The sequence below is a fragment of the Schistocerca cancellata genome, chromosome 1 (assembly GCF_023864275.1).
Source record: "Schistocerca cancellata isolate TAMUIC-IGC-003103 chromosome 1, iqSchCanc2.1, whole genome shotgun sequence".
Taxonomy (NCBI): domain Eukaryota; kingdom Metazoa; phylum Arthropoda; class Insecta; order Orthoptera; family Acrididae; genus Schistocerca; species Schistocerca cancellata.
In genome coordinates, this window is record NC_064626.1 from 235126396 (window position 1) to 235144929 (window position 18534).

The following is an 18534-nucleotide window of genomic DNA, read 5'->3' on the forward strand; positions in this document are numbered from 1 at the left end:
ATATGTTGACGACCTATTGTTGGCCAATGCCACTTGGCATGACCATTGTGACCTGTTAGATGAAGTTTTTAGAGCATTGCGCCGTGGCGGAATGACTCTAAAGCTAAAGAAATGCGAATTTGTGAAGCAGGAACTGAAATTTTTAGAGCATGTAATTACCACTGCTGGTATTACGAAGGACCCAGATAAACTAGAGGCAATAAGGAATTGTCCTCCACCCAAGTTTAGGAAACAGTTAAAAAGTTTTCTAGGGCTAACAGGATTTTACCGTAAATTTGTGAAAGGACAAGTGTTTAATGATGAAAATTTGAATAACCTCTTACGAAAAAATGTTCCGTTTGTGTGGACTGACGGGTGTCAGGCCGCTTTCGAGAGATTAAAAGACGAGTTGTTAAGATCTAACATACTATTTCATCCTGATTTATCACTACCCTTCCATCTGGGAACGGATTCGTCGAATTACGGGGTGGGGGGTAGAACTGTTCCAAGAAGTTGGTAAAGGAGAGGATAAGGAACACCGGACGATAGCGTTCGCGAGTCGAACTTTATCAAAAAGTGAGCGAAACTACACGATTTCTGAGAAAGAGTGTCTCGCTATTGTGTGGGGATTCAAGAAGTTCAAGGGTTACCTATGGGACCGTAAGGTGATTATTCATACGGACCATAAGGCGCTCATTTATCTGAAGGATTGTAAACTACTTCACGAAAGACTGACTAGGTGGTCGCTGTATTTACAGCAATTTAACTATGACATCTGTTACGTAAAACGGACCGACAATTGCGTAGCAGATGCGCTGTCGCGGTTGCCCGAGTCTAATCAAGATGTATTGAAAGATGAGTCAGATGGAGTTGTCAAATTATACTATTTTAAAGAAGTTGAGGCACGTAAATTAATAGTGAACATCTGTAAGAATCTACGTCGTCATCAGAACGAGGATGGTTGTTTAAATATGGTGAAAACCCGATATGACGAAAGGAGTCCAGAAGGAGAGAAATTAAGGAAGTATTACAAGATATACGATCATATCTTGTACATACGTAAGGGTGAAGATAGTAATATTTGGCGGGTATGCTGGCCCACCAAATACGTCACGGAAATAATAGACTACTACCATTTGGCGTATGGTCACTGTGGACCTAAGAAATGTACGGAAAAGCTGAGTGAAGTAGTGCATTATAACAACATGGTAAAACGCGTTACTGACAGAGTGAAAACTTTCGATTTATGTCAGAAGGTGAAGGTTACCAACTGTACGAGTCGTGGTCCTATGCAAAGTATAAGGCCTAACGACACCTTTGAATTACTGTGTGTGGACTTGTACGGACCTTTGCCCAAGTCATCAGGAAACTTTGCCTACATTTTAGTAGTGCTAGAAGCTTTTTCCAAGTTCATCAAACTATACCCGATTAGGAAAGCTACGGCCAAAGCGGTCTATAGCAAGCTTGTGAACGATTATTTTGTTCATATTGGTAAGCCGAAGGCGATTCTATCAGACAATGGGGCACAATTTACTTCTAAGTTGTGGAATGAAGGCATGGAAAGTAATGGGGTCAAAGTGATCCATATTTCAGCTTACTGTCCGGCTGGAAATCCCGCTGAGAGGTATATGCGCGAGCTAGGCCGACTTTGCCGTACCTATTGCCATCACAACCATAGGGCATGGGGCAAATACGTAGCAGTATTTGAGAGAATTATGAACACCTTGAGACATGAATCGACGGGATTTTCTCCGGAGGAAATCCTGTTGGATGACAGAAGTAAAAGTTTAGTGGAAGAGATAATCAAATTCCCTCCACGGATTGACATTAGTATTGGTGTGAAAAAAGATCGTTTGCGAGAAGTAATGAAGCTAAAAGCCGATGCTCGCATACGTCGTCATGACGCTAAAGCGCGTTTTGCTAAGTTTGCAATCGGAGATTTAGTACTTGTAAAAGCTCATGAGAAATCGAGCGAGATAGACCATGAAATCTCTAAATTTAAGTTTGTTTATAATGGACCATATAAAGTCATTGGTATACCTCACACAAATGCTTATTGCTTAGAGTATCCAAGCTCTGGAAAGCTATTAGGTATACGGAACATTGTAGACCTGAAGTTGTACCAACCAAGGATTGATTAATACCACAGAAAGGGTAATTTGTACAGTATGTAAATATAGAGTGTAAGATTTAAGGATGTGCCATGTTGCGATGCTTTTGCCTGACCTAGAGGTCATTAAAGAAGTTGTAATTAATAAGTAACTAATTTTGATTAATCAATTTAATTTTAATCAATTTAATCATGATCTAATCAACTGAAAAATCCAAGCTGCTAGTTTAAGTTTTCAGCTGAGTCACAGTAGATTAAGGAATGTAAATATGATTTTGTAAATAGCTGTAAGATTCCATAAATATGTGATTTACTAGTCATTGCCAATGTACTTAGACGCTGTTTTAAGTTTCAGGCTAGTACATGCATGTGATGATGGACAGTGTTGAGTTATCCACTGTGATAGTGTTTATGGACTCCTTGAGATTACTCGGGAGTGAGTTTTACCGAAAGAATTCAGTGAAACGGACGTTCTGGAAATGCCGTTACAAGGGCGAGAGAGATCAAGCGTGCCGCACAGGCGGGCGCAACAATACTGGCGGGGCGGAACTGCTGTCGGCTCTTGTGCCGCTGTCGGCTCTTGTGACGCTGTCGGCATTCTTTGTACTTGCGAGTACGGAAGGCGGAGTTATTTTTCTTCCCGGACAGCTGATGTGAAAGAATTCTGTTGTCAATATTTATGTTTTTGTCGATCTGCTGTATATTATTTTCTTGTTTGGCGTTAAGTGCACACTCATGACGAGAATATTAATTATGAAAAGTTTATATAAAATACGTATTCTATGTAATTAATTATTAATTTGCGTGTTTTGATATACCTGTTTTCTATGACCATGTAATCTGATTAATTTTGTAAATAGTATTCCATTTCTTGATACTGCTAGGAATTTAGATTTTTAGAATAGCTAAACCATTTTCTATGTTTTCTATGAATTTTAATATGTTGTCAACCTGTTTTATTTTGATCAAGATGACAGAGTGGAATAAGATTAGGAGTGTCTCCACTCAATTATTATCGTCTAAAAATTGGTTTATGGTTAATTAGGCGAATGCTAAATTTTGTTGATGTTTTGAGCATATCCATTTCTGCTGTTTCTTTTTTGGGACATTTTCTGAGTCTGTTTAGGTTACACGAACATCCTCAGACAATCTGGGGCACGTGTAACGCCGGAAATGCATATCCTCCTATTTCCATTTATTGTACTATAAATTTGTTTTCCTTATTTTTGTTACCTGAATATATAACATTTCTGTGTCTTTGTATATTGTAATTGTTTTACTATTTGTATATATATATTTATGCATTTATGTCGATGTATAATTGGTTTGTTTCGTAAATATTATTTGTATTTTTAGCTGGGTCTTGCCTAGGGAAAACTGCTATCGAACGATTACATCGATAGGTCGTGTGAAGAATCAAAGTGTGTAGGATCTTTGGTAGTGTTAACTCTGTCGCGTGGAGCGCGGGCTGAGCAGAGGGGGAGTCTGGCTGGAGTAGCGAGTGGAGCAGGTGTGTTGTGTGAAGCTCCCGCGAGTTGCCGCGCTTTCGGGGTTTGGCAGCATGTAATTGCGCTCGACTTGCGATGATAGTTTCTGACATGGTGTCGCGGACGGGAAGCATTAGCTGGCGCACATCAAGAGCCTGTTTCGTCTGGTGACCGTGTCGAGAAGAAGGCGCGCCAACATCCAGTTTCTGTAACAGCGACGGCCGACAATGAGTGACTGTCGCCACCTCCTCGATCGACGGCTTCGAACCTTCAATCAACCAACAAGGAAGACTGGAAGCACGTAAAGTTTTAGAACTGTATGGCAGACCTCAGCTTTTCAAACTGTTCAAATCACAAAATTACAGCAACGTATCATGAACCTTTGTTGCTCATTGTCCCAATTGCATTACCAAGCAGGGTCCCTTCCTTTTCCGGAATGAACCCGAGTGTCATTGAAATTCAAACGCCAGCATTAAAGTAATATTCTATTTCACTGCTTTAATTTCAAAGTTCAGTTGAAGTACTCACAGCTGGCTACAATATTCAGATTACACAAGCACAAATTAAGAGTGCGAGTTTTGTTACTGTATTTTAGCTCACCTGTGACTGCAGCTCAGCTTGGTACGTACTAAATTTTACTATTGTTAATTGTTCAGAATCATTTAATTCGAGTTCAAAGTAAAATCTCTTATTTCTAAATTGCGTAGATTCAAGTAGCTTTTGAAATGATTGTTGAGGTAGTCCAAGACTAACCGTATTTTACTGAATTTCGATGTGCTTCAGAAAGAAAGCTCACTATTAACTTCAGTCACTAAATTAACTTTCGATTTTTCGGTTTTATTAATTCTTTTGCTAAATTAAGTCAGAGTGTAGCGAAATTTATTACTTCTGACAAACTTTCAGTTTTCACACTACACGTGTCAACCTTCAGTTGCCACGCTTCTAGTGCTAATTATATGTGTAATAACCTTTCTTTTTCAGTTACTATAGTAATTGTCCTTAGGACTGGCGACCGTAATTTCCCCCAAATCTCAAATATCTAATTAGCGCCAATTAATTGTTAACATGACGACCGCACATTTACTTTCTTTATTAACTTTACCCCTTTTTAAAATTAATTTCTACCAGTTCCATTTGCATTTTCCCTTTCATTTAGATGTAACCCTTTCCTCCCTCTTTACTGACAGATTAACTTCGGTGACGATTGCTTTTCCCAAATTTCCATTAGATACACGCGGTTTAATTTTTCACTGTCATTAGGGTCGATAAGAGAGGGGGAGGTTACAAGAGTAGTAAACAAAACCTTCGCACAAGATGGCATCAGACAAGGAATGTGCCATTAATGCGTGTAGATATTCAGTGAAAGCAGAAATGAGTGATAGCAAATTCAAATCAATTGTAAACATAGCTTTGAATCAAACAACCATTGACACAATACAAGTGAGGAAGGAGTAAGTCGAAACTCTAGCAGTTGTTAATATTCAAGACACAGAACAAAGTTAAGTGCAGGAGAGAAACGTAATTGAGCGCTCAGTACTTCATAATGAATGACTAAACCATTATTTAGTAACCACCTTCCAATTTTGAACCTCTGTAGTATACTGTACATAAATATCAACTCACTTACGTAATTCATCATAAGTTTAACATACAAAATTATTACAAAATAAACTGTCCGATACAAATATCATACAAATGGAGCGACTCAAAGTCTTTCTTGTTAGCAATCACAACACATAACTGAAACATTTCGCCAAATCTCTGAACTACTGCTGCCATCACCTCTGATCTCCTACAACTAATCGCTCAGTTCCCTGGAACAAAATTATTTCAGCTTCAAATCGTCTGATTGGATGGAAATGTGCGGGGCTCACCAAAGGTAAACACGCTGCCTTGCAGTATCTCAGAGAGACACAACTCAGAGTCTACACTGTAAATCAATACTGGTTGCAGAACTACTTGCGAAGACCAGATGGTGAGTTACAAAAAGGAAACCTTTGCAAAATTTAAAGTCCCGTTTAACATGCAACTTTCAAAGTTAAACCCTACGTTTCCTTCGTTTTTTTGAGAGTAGGACTGAAATCTATAATCATGGCTATGCAGGACAGCAAACCTGTCCCGAATATATGGAGGTTAGAGTTTGTATTGTTGTCATGGATGAGTGTGAAATGAAAATAAGGAAGAGAGAGAAACAAACGCCCAACACAAAGGAGGCTGCCAAATTCAATGTGCCTATCTGCCCAGTGGATCACCACCAAAATGAGTTATTCGGTCACACCACAAGACACTTTAGAGAGGTCTAAAATTTAACCAACTTGTTGCACACTGTTTGGTTCAGGAAGTGTATGCCAGCACCTCTCCTCATCGTAGTAGGATATCAGGATCTGAGTCAGTTACCTCTTAGTCCAGCATCATCTCAACAGTGACTTATGCAGCAGGATCTAGTGGAAAGAGAGACAAATAACTATAAGAAGAAAAACTCTGCAACAGACACCACTATAAAATCACAAAATTTATCATCATGGACAGACACGTATGAGGAACTGGATTTTCAAGTCACAGAGACGTACAGAGAGCTTGCCCAAGTTCTCCACACAGAATTGTTTGCACTGCAAAATTTCTGGAGGTGGTTTGTAATGTATATGGAAAGATTAATCGATAATCACCTGTTGGCTTGCCCATGAAATACACACTTCATAGACTACAGTATTGGAAAAGTAGCAGCAACACACCAATTCATAATCATGCGAACAAGCAACAGGGCCAATTGAATTCAGTTGTATTGATGGATTATGTTGTGATGGATGCATGTAGACTGGCAGTCGTCACTTTGAAGAGCTGCAGTTAATGTAAGTAATTGGTAATAAGGAGTGAGTTGTTTGTCAGTGAACAGTAAATATTCATTACTGACTCTTCTTTTCTTATCTCAAAGTTATCAGTTTAGGATACTCTACCATCTGTATAATTTTGTCTCTAAATGTTTGGGAGTCCCTGTATACTGCGTGATGGATTGTGCTGTTTATTGCCTCTCTTGCGTTGCTGTGCGAAAACAGTTACAGAATTTAACAGAGCAGTTAATAAGTTTAGTATACTTCCTATATCGAGCTCTTTTGACAGAATGCTGTGCATGTATTTGTGAAGTTGTTTACAGGGAGCTATTATGTATTACTGACATCAAACTTTAAAGTTTACTCGACTGGTAGATCGTGAAACACTCAAATGTATCTTAATCTTGAAAAGCAAAAGATGCAGAATGAAGCTGATCTGGAAGTCCTACAGAATGAGGAGAAGGGATCAGACAATAGTCAACACTTTAGTAACCCCCCCCCCCCCCGTCTGATTCCTTAAGAATCTAACTCCTATGTATAAAACAGTTTCAAATGTATCATTACAAATAAGGTAATCTGCTAAATGACGTAAGCAAATAAAACATTTATGGTTGAGGACACAAAACCTTGTTTACCGCATGAACAATATAAATGTAGTAAGCGATAAACTTTTTTTTTCATTATTTTGTGTGGGATTTAAGTAACAAAAAAAAGGTTCAAAAAGCTTTGGAATCATATATAAAGTTTGTTGGAGGTCGTTAAGTGCTCTCATTCTCAAATACCGGGCGAATATAATATGGAAAATTTGTGCTTTGTGAGTTACAGTGCTCAAGGCATACCTACAGTTTCTAACTTTAATACTTGACATACTGTGTTAAACCTTTGAGGTCAGATTTTACCTGTTAATGAGTATATTATGACAGCATTGTAAACTCGGTCAGTAATTATACAGGGTGAAAAGTATTTAAACCAACAAACTCTGGGAGGTTGTAGGGGACATCAAAACAAATATTTTTCCCTAGTGTCATTTTTTCCTATGAAGTGTATTTAAACCGATACAGGAAGATTTCTCTGGCGTCAAATTAATTAAACGAACAGACATTTTTCCATTTTTTTATGACCAAGAGACAATACATTAACACAATCCAATTTCAATTACAATAGATTTTCAAAAATGCCTCCATTGACACGTAAACAAGGGTTATACGGTCAGATCATGTTCTGTCTGACACGGGCAAAAACCCCAGAAGTATCCTGAATTGTTCCTGCTGCTGCTACTACTATCCTAGCAATCAGATCCTCTTCTGATGCAACAGGAGTTGCGTAAACAAGATTGTGTATCTCTCCCCACATAAAACGTCCAGAGGTGACATATTTGGGGATCGAGCAGGCCATGGTACAGGACCACCTCTGCCAATCCACGTTTCTGGGAACCGTCGGTCTAGGAATCGACGCACATGACAACTGAAATGTGCCCGCACCCCGTCATGTTGGAACCACATGTGTTGTCTTGTAGGGAGCGGGACGTCTTCCAGCAATTCTGGCAATGCTCTGGCGAGAAAATTGTAATAGTGCCTGCCATTGTGGGTTATCCTCACTCCAAACATGCGAATTGTGCATGTTGAAGACTCCATCACGCCCGAACGTTGCTTCATCGGTAAACAACACAGAGGATGGAAATGTAGGATGCATTTCACACTGTTCCAGGTACCACTGCGGAAACTGTGCTCTGGGTGGATAATCAACTGGTTCCAGGCTGTGGACACACTGTAAGTGAAATGGACGTAACAATTGCTCCCGCAGGAATGTTCTTACATTCGTCTGATTCGTCCCCATGTTACATGCAAATTCACGAGTGCTGATTAAAGGAACCCATTCCACATGCTGCAAGACAGCTTCCTCAAATTGCAGCATTCTTACCGTGTGACGGCGTCCTTGTCCAGGTAATCTGCCAAATCGCCTGGTCTCACACAGATGTTGGTACGCAGCAGCAAAGGTTGTATGAAGCGGATACAGCGATTAGGATATTGTTGTTGATAAACCCGCTGTGCAGCTCGTCCATTGTGCTGCACTACATAGTATGCACCAACCATGTCAGTGTACTCACTCCAGGTGTATCGCTCCATTAGTAAACAGAGACAATACGCTACTACACTGGTGGACAGCAGTTGCCTACAACTGAAGAGTGAAATATGGCCTCTAACAACTGAAGATCGTAATATGGCCTCTAACAACTGAAGAGCGTAATATGGCCTCAACAGGTTTAAATAATCCTGATAGGAAAAAATGACATTAGGGAAAAAAATACTTGTTTTGATGTCCGCTACAACCTCCCAGAGCTTGTCTGTTTAAATACTTTTCACCCTGTATGAAATACTGAAAATCACGTTTTTGTTGCCCATGGAAGCTGAAGGATAGATAGTCTCAACTATGGCAGGGTGACCATTCTTGCTATTTAATAATATAAATAGTTTCTTTTTGTTTAAGAAAAACTGAATCTTTTTATACACTTTACATTAAGGATGTCTCCAATTCTCATATAGGAGTACTGAGTTTAATATAGAATATTAAAAGACAAAATCATTTTCCAGAGCAACACAAATTAGGTAATTCTGCTACTGAGCAGCAGTGGCCATCTCCAGAATGATCACATGATTCACTACAGTTGCAGCAAATACAAGAGTTTCAGATACATCAAATCTCGCACTACCTTTCACGTAAAGCACAGTACCTTCACTTCCAGTTCAACATCAAAGAGTGCATAGGCTACCAACCTATCCACAGATGCGTGTGCTCCTGCATGTTTCTTCTACACCACCTTATAATAGTTTTGACATTTCATAGTGGTTTTTTAACTTGTAATTTTTCATTGAGAGTGTCATATTTTTTGCAATACTGTAACAGCAATGTCGATATTATTACTTACCTTATTGAAACTGCCAGAGTTTCAATTAAGTGAATATAGTTTCTCATTTTGGAATTTTTCTATTGTAGACTACACCTCAGAATATCATTCATCGAAACTTGCAACAAACATGTGGTACAAGTTTTAAAAAATGTAGCCTTGTTGCTCTTTAATTCTTGAAGTCGAGCATAAAAAGTACCAAACTAGTCTCTTTTTAATTGAATCAATCCAGATTATTGTTTGTCACTTTGGTCGTTACAACCGCCCATCAAGAACGCACAATACAAGTAAAAGCACGACATCCATCTCTGTGGAAAGACAGCCACTAGGGTTTTGTACGCCCACATTAAAAAAAAAAAAAAAAACTACGAGCTATGCACACCTATTGATGTAATATCAAGTGACACACTCGGTAGAAAATCATCTTGGTATATTTACTTTATATACATAAAAAAGTCCTATTACATTGCAGTTGACAAGCACATGCAGTAGTGAAAGTTGTTAGCATTTTTACAAGACCTCCAGATGCTTCTTAATGAAGATAGTTATCAGTGATATTTCAAATACCTTTTTTATAGAGCAAGAGCGTAATCTTCACAAATTATGATCAATAATGAGGTAAGTATTCATTCTGAAACAGAGATGTTACGATAAATAAGGAGGCAATTAGTTTTTTCTGAGACAGAAATGTTACTCTCCCACATACAGAAAATTGAAGGACAAACCTTGCCACAATAACAGTAAGTTTATCAATCTGTTGATTGGAATGTGATCAGTCTATGAGATTTGTTTTAATGTGAATGTATTCACAAGTTTGTTTGTCTTTTCTTCCTGGTGCTGAAGCGAATTTCTCTTGCTTCAACAAGTAGATAATTCCTTAGCGAGGATAGCATGGCTCTTAATGCATACTCTATGTCGCAAATCCCAGGTGTCCCCTTCAGGAAGGGCATGCTCAATTTCTTTTCCCATTCTTCTCGAAATCAAATGTATGCACCATACCTAACGACCTTTTCATCAACAGGATGACATACTGTGAGCTTCCTGCCTTCTTTTTGTCCAGTGAAAGATACTGTCAATATATACAGCCAAAGGTCATCCGAAAATTGCCTGGTACTTTCTCTTAGGGAAAATCAATATCTAGCAGATATAGCACTTAACAGTAATATAGGTATGTTAAGAAGCAGAGATCTGTAGAGGGCATCTTGAGTAATAAATTCTTGATCAGAACCACAGACACCTCATAGTTAAAGGGTCTGAGGCAGAACCACCCCAAGAGATATAATACTACATTTTTTCAATAATATATTATAGAATGTAAATTATCAGGATGCATTTTGAATATTTCCTACACAGATTTAAATAATTATGGTCACTGTTTCTAGGGCTGTTGATACGGAGTGATGTTTTTCAAGCAGTCTTAATGCTGCATATTGATATGCCAATTAGCTACATGCCACCTAGATTTGGGGCTGTGAATTCTTGGAGAATGGTTCTTACAGATATGTGGAAGGCTCATCTAGCTAAATGTAAGGGTGTCATGTCCACCTCTAGGTGATTTTCATGTCCGACTGCTTTTTAACAGAGGTAAATCAACAGAATGACTGAATGTTCCCTTTCGAATCTCTGTCTCTAAATTTCTATTAGTCTTTGATTTGTCACAATTGACATTCAATATTAATGTTTCGGTGGTGTTAAAGATTCTTTCTGGATTCTGGCATTGGCAATTCTGTCTCTCTAGACTGCTGCAGAATATAGTACACTATTAGTCATTAAAATTGCTACACCACGAAGATGACGTACTATAGACGCGAAATTTAACCGACAGGAAGAAGATGCTGTGATATGCAAATGATTAGCTTTTCAGAGCATTCACACAAGGTTGGCGCCGCTGGCGACACCTACAACGTGCTGACATGAGGAAAGTTTCCAACCGATTTCTCCTACACAAACAGCAGTTGACCGGCGTTGCCTGGTGAAACGTTGTTGTGATGCCTCGTGTTAGGAAGAGAAATGGGTACCATCACGTTTCCGACTTTGATAAAGGTCGGATTGTAGCCTATCGCAATTGCGGTTTATCGTATCGCGACATTGCTCGCGTTGGTCGAGATCCAATGACTGTTAGCAGAATATGGAATCGGTGGGTTCAGGAGGGTAATACGGAACGCTGTGCTGGATCCCAACGGCCTCGTATCACTAGCAGTCGAGATGACAGGAATCTTATCCACATGGCTGTAACGGATCGTGCAGCCACGTCTCGATCCCTGAGTCAACACATGGGGCATCATCGGACGACAACTCGCGCATCATCCTCAAACAACATTAACTGCCCCTGTGTTCTTATATCGGTTCACAAATTTTGCATGTTAATAGGAGTGCTCCGTCCCTTCCAGTACCCAAGATGTTTAAAGCAGCAATATTCCTCTCTGTCTACCATTCTCTCCTGTAATTCGTCATCCTTCCAAGTGTCTTTGCTAGACACGAAAATAGAGCTACCGTTTGTAGGACATTTGACAGACGGACCTTGCCTGTTTTAAGAATAGGAAATAAAATTTGTGTTGAGCGTTCTACTGGCTCTGTGACATTCATCCATACTACATCATATTTCTTGTGGAGTGTAGAAAGTTCATTGGATAACTGTTGTTCTACTACTCCTTATCTATTTTCTACACATAAGATAATTAATAATCAAAGACATAAATGGGTATAAAAAATTAAAAATTTAATCTCTGACAGTGAAACTTACACTACTTTTCACCTGTAGTCTACGTCAACATTTAGGCATTCATCCTACCATCCTGTGAGATTTCTATGCCAGTGATGAAAAATTCCTGATCTTCCTATCTAATCTAGTGTATGACTTGTTTTATTTGAACTTGATGCCACATAACAATTTTTTGAGTTGACTAAACAGGTAAAATTGAATGATGTGAGGTCAGGATTGTACGGTGGCTGTGACAACACCTCTGAACGCAAACTTTCGATCATCTTTCGCGTCTTCTGGGCAGTATGGATGTCGGTATTATAGTGTAATATCAGTGGGCTGAGACACTTACAGAAGCAGGATGACAAAGCGTGGAGCCTGACAGTAAGGGAATGTAAGGCGCCATAGACGCTAATGAGACAGAAATAGCGAATTATACATTTATTATCTTTAATTTACAATTGAACTGTCTTCTCTGCTGCAGCAATGAGGTGAACTATGGACGCAGCAAGCGGAGTGAAACGCATGGTGCGCTTGCTCAGCAGTTTCTCAAAGCCATCAGGAAGGTTGCAGCAGCTCACCACAGCATGAGTGGCGGTATGCAAGGTAGCCAGACCGACTAGTGGTTGGCATTGCTCAACTGCCAATGATGCCCAACAGCACGATGACGTTTTTCACTAGAGCACACTAATTGATCTCTTTAACACCTCTGCACAGTTCAGTGATGGTAGTACTGAGTTAAGGCATGGCCTTTCCACCAGAGGAAGAATGTGGACGCCAGTGTTCACTCATACATGTGAGTCTGGGACAGCAGCAGCTGACATGACTTCTGAATAGAGCGTCAGTGTGATAGTGTGTCAAGCACCATCACTTTGCCCCCCCCCCCCCAGTGAGCTAGTGGTTGAAGGCTGTCTTCACATCAGCAGTGACAGGTTGGCAGCCCACAACAGCCAAACAGCCACGTCTAGCAGACCAGGCTGGCTGCAGTCTCAAAGGTAGTAGTCATCTGGTGAATAATGGTCAGCACATCACCAGTCCTTCCTCGATGCTGACTCACTGAAACTGGGAGACAGAAAGGCTCAGGAACTTGAATAGTAATAGTCGTTCATCAGAGGCAATGATGTTATGTTTTGGTGAAGATGACCAGACGTGGCCTGGTTTCTAGGTTCATGAACAACTTTCACTGCACCTCAGTGTCTCAACTGTGGCTTTCAGCTCTTCATCTTGATGCTTTCCTGTAATATGGATAGATTGAAAAGTGTTCCTGTGTAAAATTTACGTCTTGTTACGACACCTTGCAATACGGTTAGAATGGAGTTATGTTCATTCAGCAGTCAGGTCATCTTGTTGAACTGGCGATTCACACATCTTCCTTGAGCAATGTATGGCAAGGGCCTCAGTTGAATGTCGTGATATTTCAGCATCTGCTCTCCTGCCTGTTTGCCATTCCAGCTGTGACACAGTGCTCGAGAGTGCCTTGGTGTGGCTCGGCAATGGATGGGGAAAAATTTATTTTATTTTATTTATTTTTTTACATTTGGCTGCTTTATCTTTCTGTGACATAATACTCCCTTTCCCTTTGGAATTTTGCTCAGTTTGATTCTGAAATGGTCCCATTACATAGATGTACAAATTTTCATTTGAATATTCATGACAGCTAATTCACAATGTCCTTGTTTTGTTTCTTACATTTATGTTGTTTCTGTTGTTCTATATACTCTAATACAGATCCACAATATTATTAGGTTATACTTTCTGTCCTTTTATGTACACTATCACACCACTAGACTGGTATTTGCCGTACTGGAAACTCATGGGCATGGGGAATTTTATGCCTGCAGCAAAAGTAGAGCACGCAAACTGCTGGTGGAACCATGGAAACACTGATACATGTAATACTTAAAAGTCTTGATGTTATGCGATTGTTTATTGCTGAATATGCTGGGACATTGGTTCCATGCAAATTCTTCCTCTTCCCAATGCTCAAGTTCGTCCAATGAATATAATAGGTCAGGGTTCAAGGTATTGTTTAAAAACATTAGGTTTTGTGCTTTTAAGACTTCTAACAGTTTTTCTGACCAATAGAATGTAGGTCGTGATAACTTCACTGTGGTCATACCGGTGATGGCAGCTGAAAAGCGGAATTGTGCTCCTGCTATACAAGTTGTACCATTTTATCAGTATACTATTGTTTCGTAATTCTACTTTTGTCAAGTCCTTGCTTTAACCGTAAATTTCAACTTACAGGAATCTAAAATAACTTCCCTGTACCTGAGAGTATGTTATCATGAGAGCCAGTTCTTAGCATACACAGGAGCATTTGCAGTTCAAATGCCAAAACCTTAATGGTCAGTGTACCTTGTACATGGCCACGCTTGAACTTGGTGTCCAAAGAGGAAACAAAATTCCACTGAGTAAAATTGTACACCGCAGAAGGTCGATTTTAGCATGATGATTATAAAAGAAGTACAGCCACAGAATTGCAGAATACCTTTTACTAACACATAGCAACACTTCAGTGTGCTCACGTAAACAGTTAGCTCCTACGCTGAAGCCGAGCAGCGTTGCCCCTAACGACTTCATGTCACTGTCACCTATCTGCATGAAACCTGTAACAGGGAGATCTGAGTCTCTTTGTACCTGAGAGGTTCAGACTAACGACTGACATGTGCGCACATCTATGGATTCCTTGCCCTGAAATAAGCCTATCAAGCAGCGTTCTGTCTCTGCAAACATCTATGCAGTATTAGAGTCTACTGGATATGCTTTCCGAAGAATGATGCATTTCCATTTGGCTGTTAAAGGCAAAAGATTTTTTGGTTGCTGTTTCCTTTGCTTCCTCCTCCCGCATCTTTCGCCTTATGATCGACTCAACCACACTCATCACTCTGGTTGACGATAATGCTTTTGTAGATGTCCCTTATATACATATCTGTAACACTTCAGAGGCAAAGACACAATGCACATTACGCCCCTTTATAGCAATATCAGTTTCTTCCAGCTGTGTGACGATTGTAATGGCTGCAGCCAGGTCAGATGGATTTCCCTCCTGACTCTGCATGACATGTCATTAGGGATACCCCTTAAGAAGACATATAGAGCCCTACATTTTGGCCTCGCCCATTAACCATAAGATGGTCATATGTAAACACGTTTCATCTATGCAGTTATTCAATTTTGCCGTAGCTGTTACATCGTTAGTGAACACAGTTACATCCTCCGTTGTTTTCCGAGAAAAAGGCGTTACCGAGTTGGCTGCTGACGGATTCACAGAAAGATGGGGCACACACAACATTAATTTTCTTCTCCTGATTGCGATTGTTGAAAGGTTTGCAATAACTTTCACTTGGCTATTTAATTCTTCATTGTATTCTTTCCACTGAGCATTTACTGCCAATAACTTAGTTACTTCCTCCGATAAAGTGGCGACAGACTCAACCATGATAGCTGCATGTGTGTCTGGTATTTTGTGTATCCTACAATTGCCACTACAATAACAGAAACTATGGGGAAAACTACACTTACAATGTACACAGAAAAAATGAGCTCAGTCAGTTTTTACGCCTGGTCATGAGCCAATGTGACTCAAAATGGTCATGTGCCAAATGACCAGATCATCTACAAATGTCACACTGACTTAGAGCATGGCAACTCATTTTCTGGTAAATTACAAAATTTACACCATACTAGCGTTAAATGCTCTTCATTGCACTCTCTCTTAAATAGGAACAAGTTCAACAAATGACACTGATTCCTATTGGATCCCAAGAACTAGACATAGCCACACAAAAATAAACACAACCAGAAAGGCCAGCAGATAACGTTCACTCACTACACTTCATTGTGTTGGCTGGAAGTCGGAGCAGTGACATCAATGAATGCTACAGAAGTGTTTCCAGTGTCATCAAAGTCCTGAGATGACAGCCTATTCTGACACTAATACATAAGGGTCAGTGGGCTGCGACCCTTATGGATGCAGGACGACGAAGTATAGAGCATACTGGTGAGGGCCTGGAAGCCACTGAGGATTATAATGGGACATCATAAGCGAATTATACGTTTATTAGCTTTAGTTTAGAATTCAGCTGCCTTTCCGTGGCAGCAGTAGGAGGGCTGTGGACGTAAAAAGCACGATAGAACACGCTGCCACGCACACTCAGCAGTCTCTCGAGGCCATCGGTACGATCACAGCATCTCACGCTGCAGCACTGTACAGACAGCCGGCCCAGTTGGCTGGTAGATATTGCCCGTCCGGTGATGAGGCCCAACAGCTTAGTGATGCTTTTTATTAGGACACACTCGTAAACTTCATATTGAGAGACACAATAAGCTTCCAAAAGCTCCGAAAGGGATGGCAATTGTAATGCACTGTTACGACATGGCATCTCACAAGAGAAAGACCATGCCAACGAGTGTTCACTCCCAGATGTGAGCTGGGGGAAGCAGCAGTTACTGCACCTATCAAATACAGTGAAAGTGTGAGAGTGCATCAAGCACTATCTGTTCTCCCTCCAGCGAGTTGCTAGTAGAAGGCTCCAGGTCTTCACATCATCAGTGAGAGGTTGGCAGCTCACAGTGGCTACATCTAGTAGACTATGCTGGCTGGTGTCTCGAAGAAAGTAAGACATCTGGTAAAACGTAGTCAGCACATCACAGGTACTGCCTTGATGGTGGCACACTGCAGCTGGAAGATAGAAGGGCTTGGGAACCTGAATATTTATTGTTGTCTACCGGAGGCAAGAGGATGAACGAATGTGGCCTCGTTTTCTGTGTTTGTCAGTGGTCTTTGCCACACCTTGATGTCTCAATGGTCGCTTTCAGCTCTACATCTTTCCGCTTTTCTGCAATACCAATGGGCTGAAAAGCATTTCTTTATAGGATTTACGTGTTGTTAAGGCACCTTGCAGTGTTGTTAGAATGACATCATGTTTCTTCCACAGTGAGCTCATCTTGCTAAAATGGCAATGCAGACATTTCACTCAAGCGATGTGAGGGAATGGCCTTGGTTGTGTGCCACAATATTGCAGTATTGAGTCTGCTGCCTGTTTGTCTTTATGGTTGTGAAATGGTACTCAAGCCTGGCTTGGTGTGGCTCAGCGCTGACTGGGGAATGTTATATTGGGCCAGTTTATCTTTCTGTGGTGCGAAGTCATGCCATTTGAGAGAGCACCATGGCGTTTTATTTTTCTCATAGTTTTCGCTCTGAATTGAAGCACATTATATTGGTTCTGTCTGTTCACAGTATTTTGTCCTTCTAGTCAGAGAAAAACTGGGTCTTGAGAGTTATGGAACGCCATTAAACTCAGTTCACCAGCATACATTTGAGATTTGAATTTTTCTTAACAGATGAACCAAGGTGCTTCTTCTTTGAATTGATGTTCATAGTGAAGAGTGCACAGCACATCCATGGTTGCCTAGGAAATCATAACCTTCTTTTAGAATTCGCTGTTTGAGTTCAAAACAAATGGGAACAAAGGTTTCTGTCAACTTCAGGATTCCAAAACACATTATGTGCTAACTAAGCTTCTCAGAAGTGATCGAACACACAGAAACCACATTAGAGAAAAATCGGCAGTTGTCAAGATATTTTTATACCTGTCGTTGTGTATATTGTTCGAAAACATTATCATCTGGAAGAAAATACAGTGTTTCTAAAAGATTCATCTATTTTTAGAAGACTACAAGTTCTTTATGAATGAAAGCAGAAACTTGGTGATATTTGATCTACACATGTGATAACTAAAGTTATATTTTCAAAGGAATATCTAACTTTATGAGGATATATTTTTGCATACATACACATACAATCTTAGATACGTTTTTACAGTTATCTTTAGAATCAAAGTTTTCAATTTTCCACAGATTGAGAGGTGCAATGTATACTGCATACATTTTTCCTGCCTGACTTAACAGTTCAATCCACTCCCACTTAGGATTTTTTAAAAACAAGTTCACTATTGATGCCTAGATGATTTTCTTTACAAATGCTCACTCTAGTAGATCACAAGCAGCCAGCAATTTGATCAATCAAACACATTTGACACAGTAAATCAGCTGTTGCTTCTTAACAGCTACAACAATATGGAGTTTGAAATGCTGGTCTCAACTGGTTCAAGAATAATCTGTGAGACAGAAGTCATTTTGCTTATTAAAGTTTACTTATAAAAAAAATCTACATGAGCTTCTGCACAAGACAAAGTGTCATTCCTTTAGTCCAAAGTATGTATTAGTAGACATAAAATTAGCGAAGTACAGAAAACATAATTTTTTGGACTTCATATCAGTGACACGTTAAACTACAAATTGCAAACAGACATGATATGAAAAAAGTTTAGCAAAGTCTGTTTCTTACCATGATCAGTAAGAGATACAACAAATATTGACACTTTAAATGTTGTGTAAAATTCTTTATTTGACTCCGTAATGAGCTATGGTCTGATTTTCTGAGGAAATAGCTCTGAATCACACACCACTTTTAAGTTACAGGAACAAACTGTGAGAATAATACCATTTTAAAAGAAATA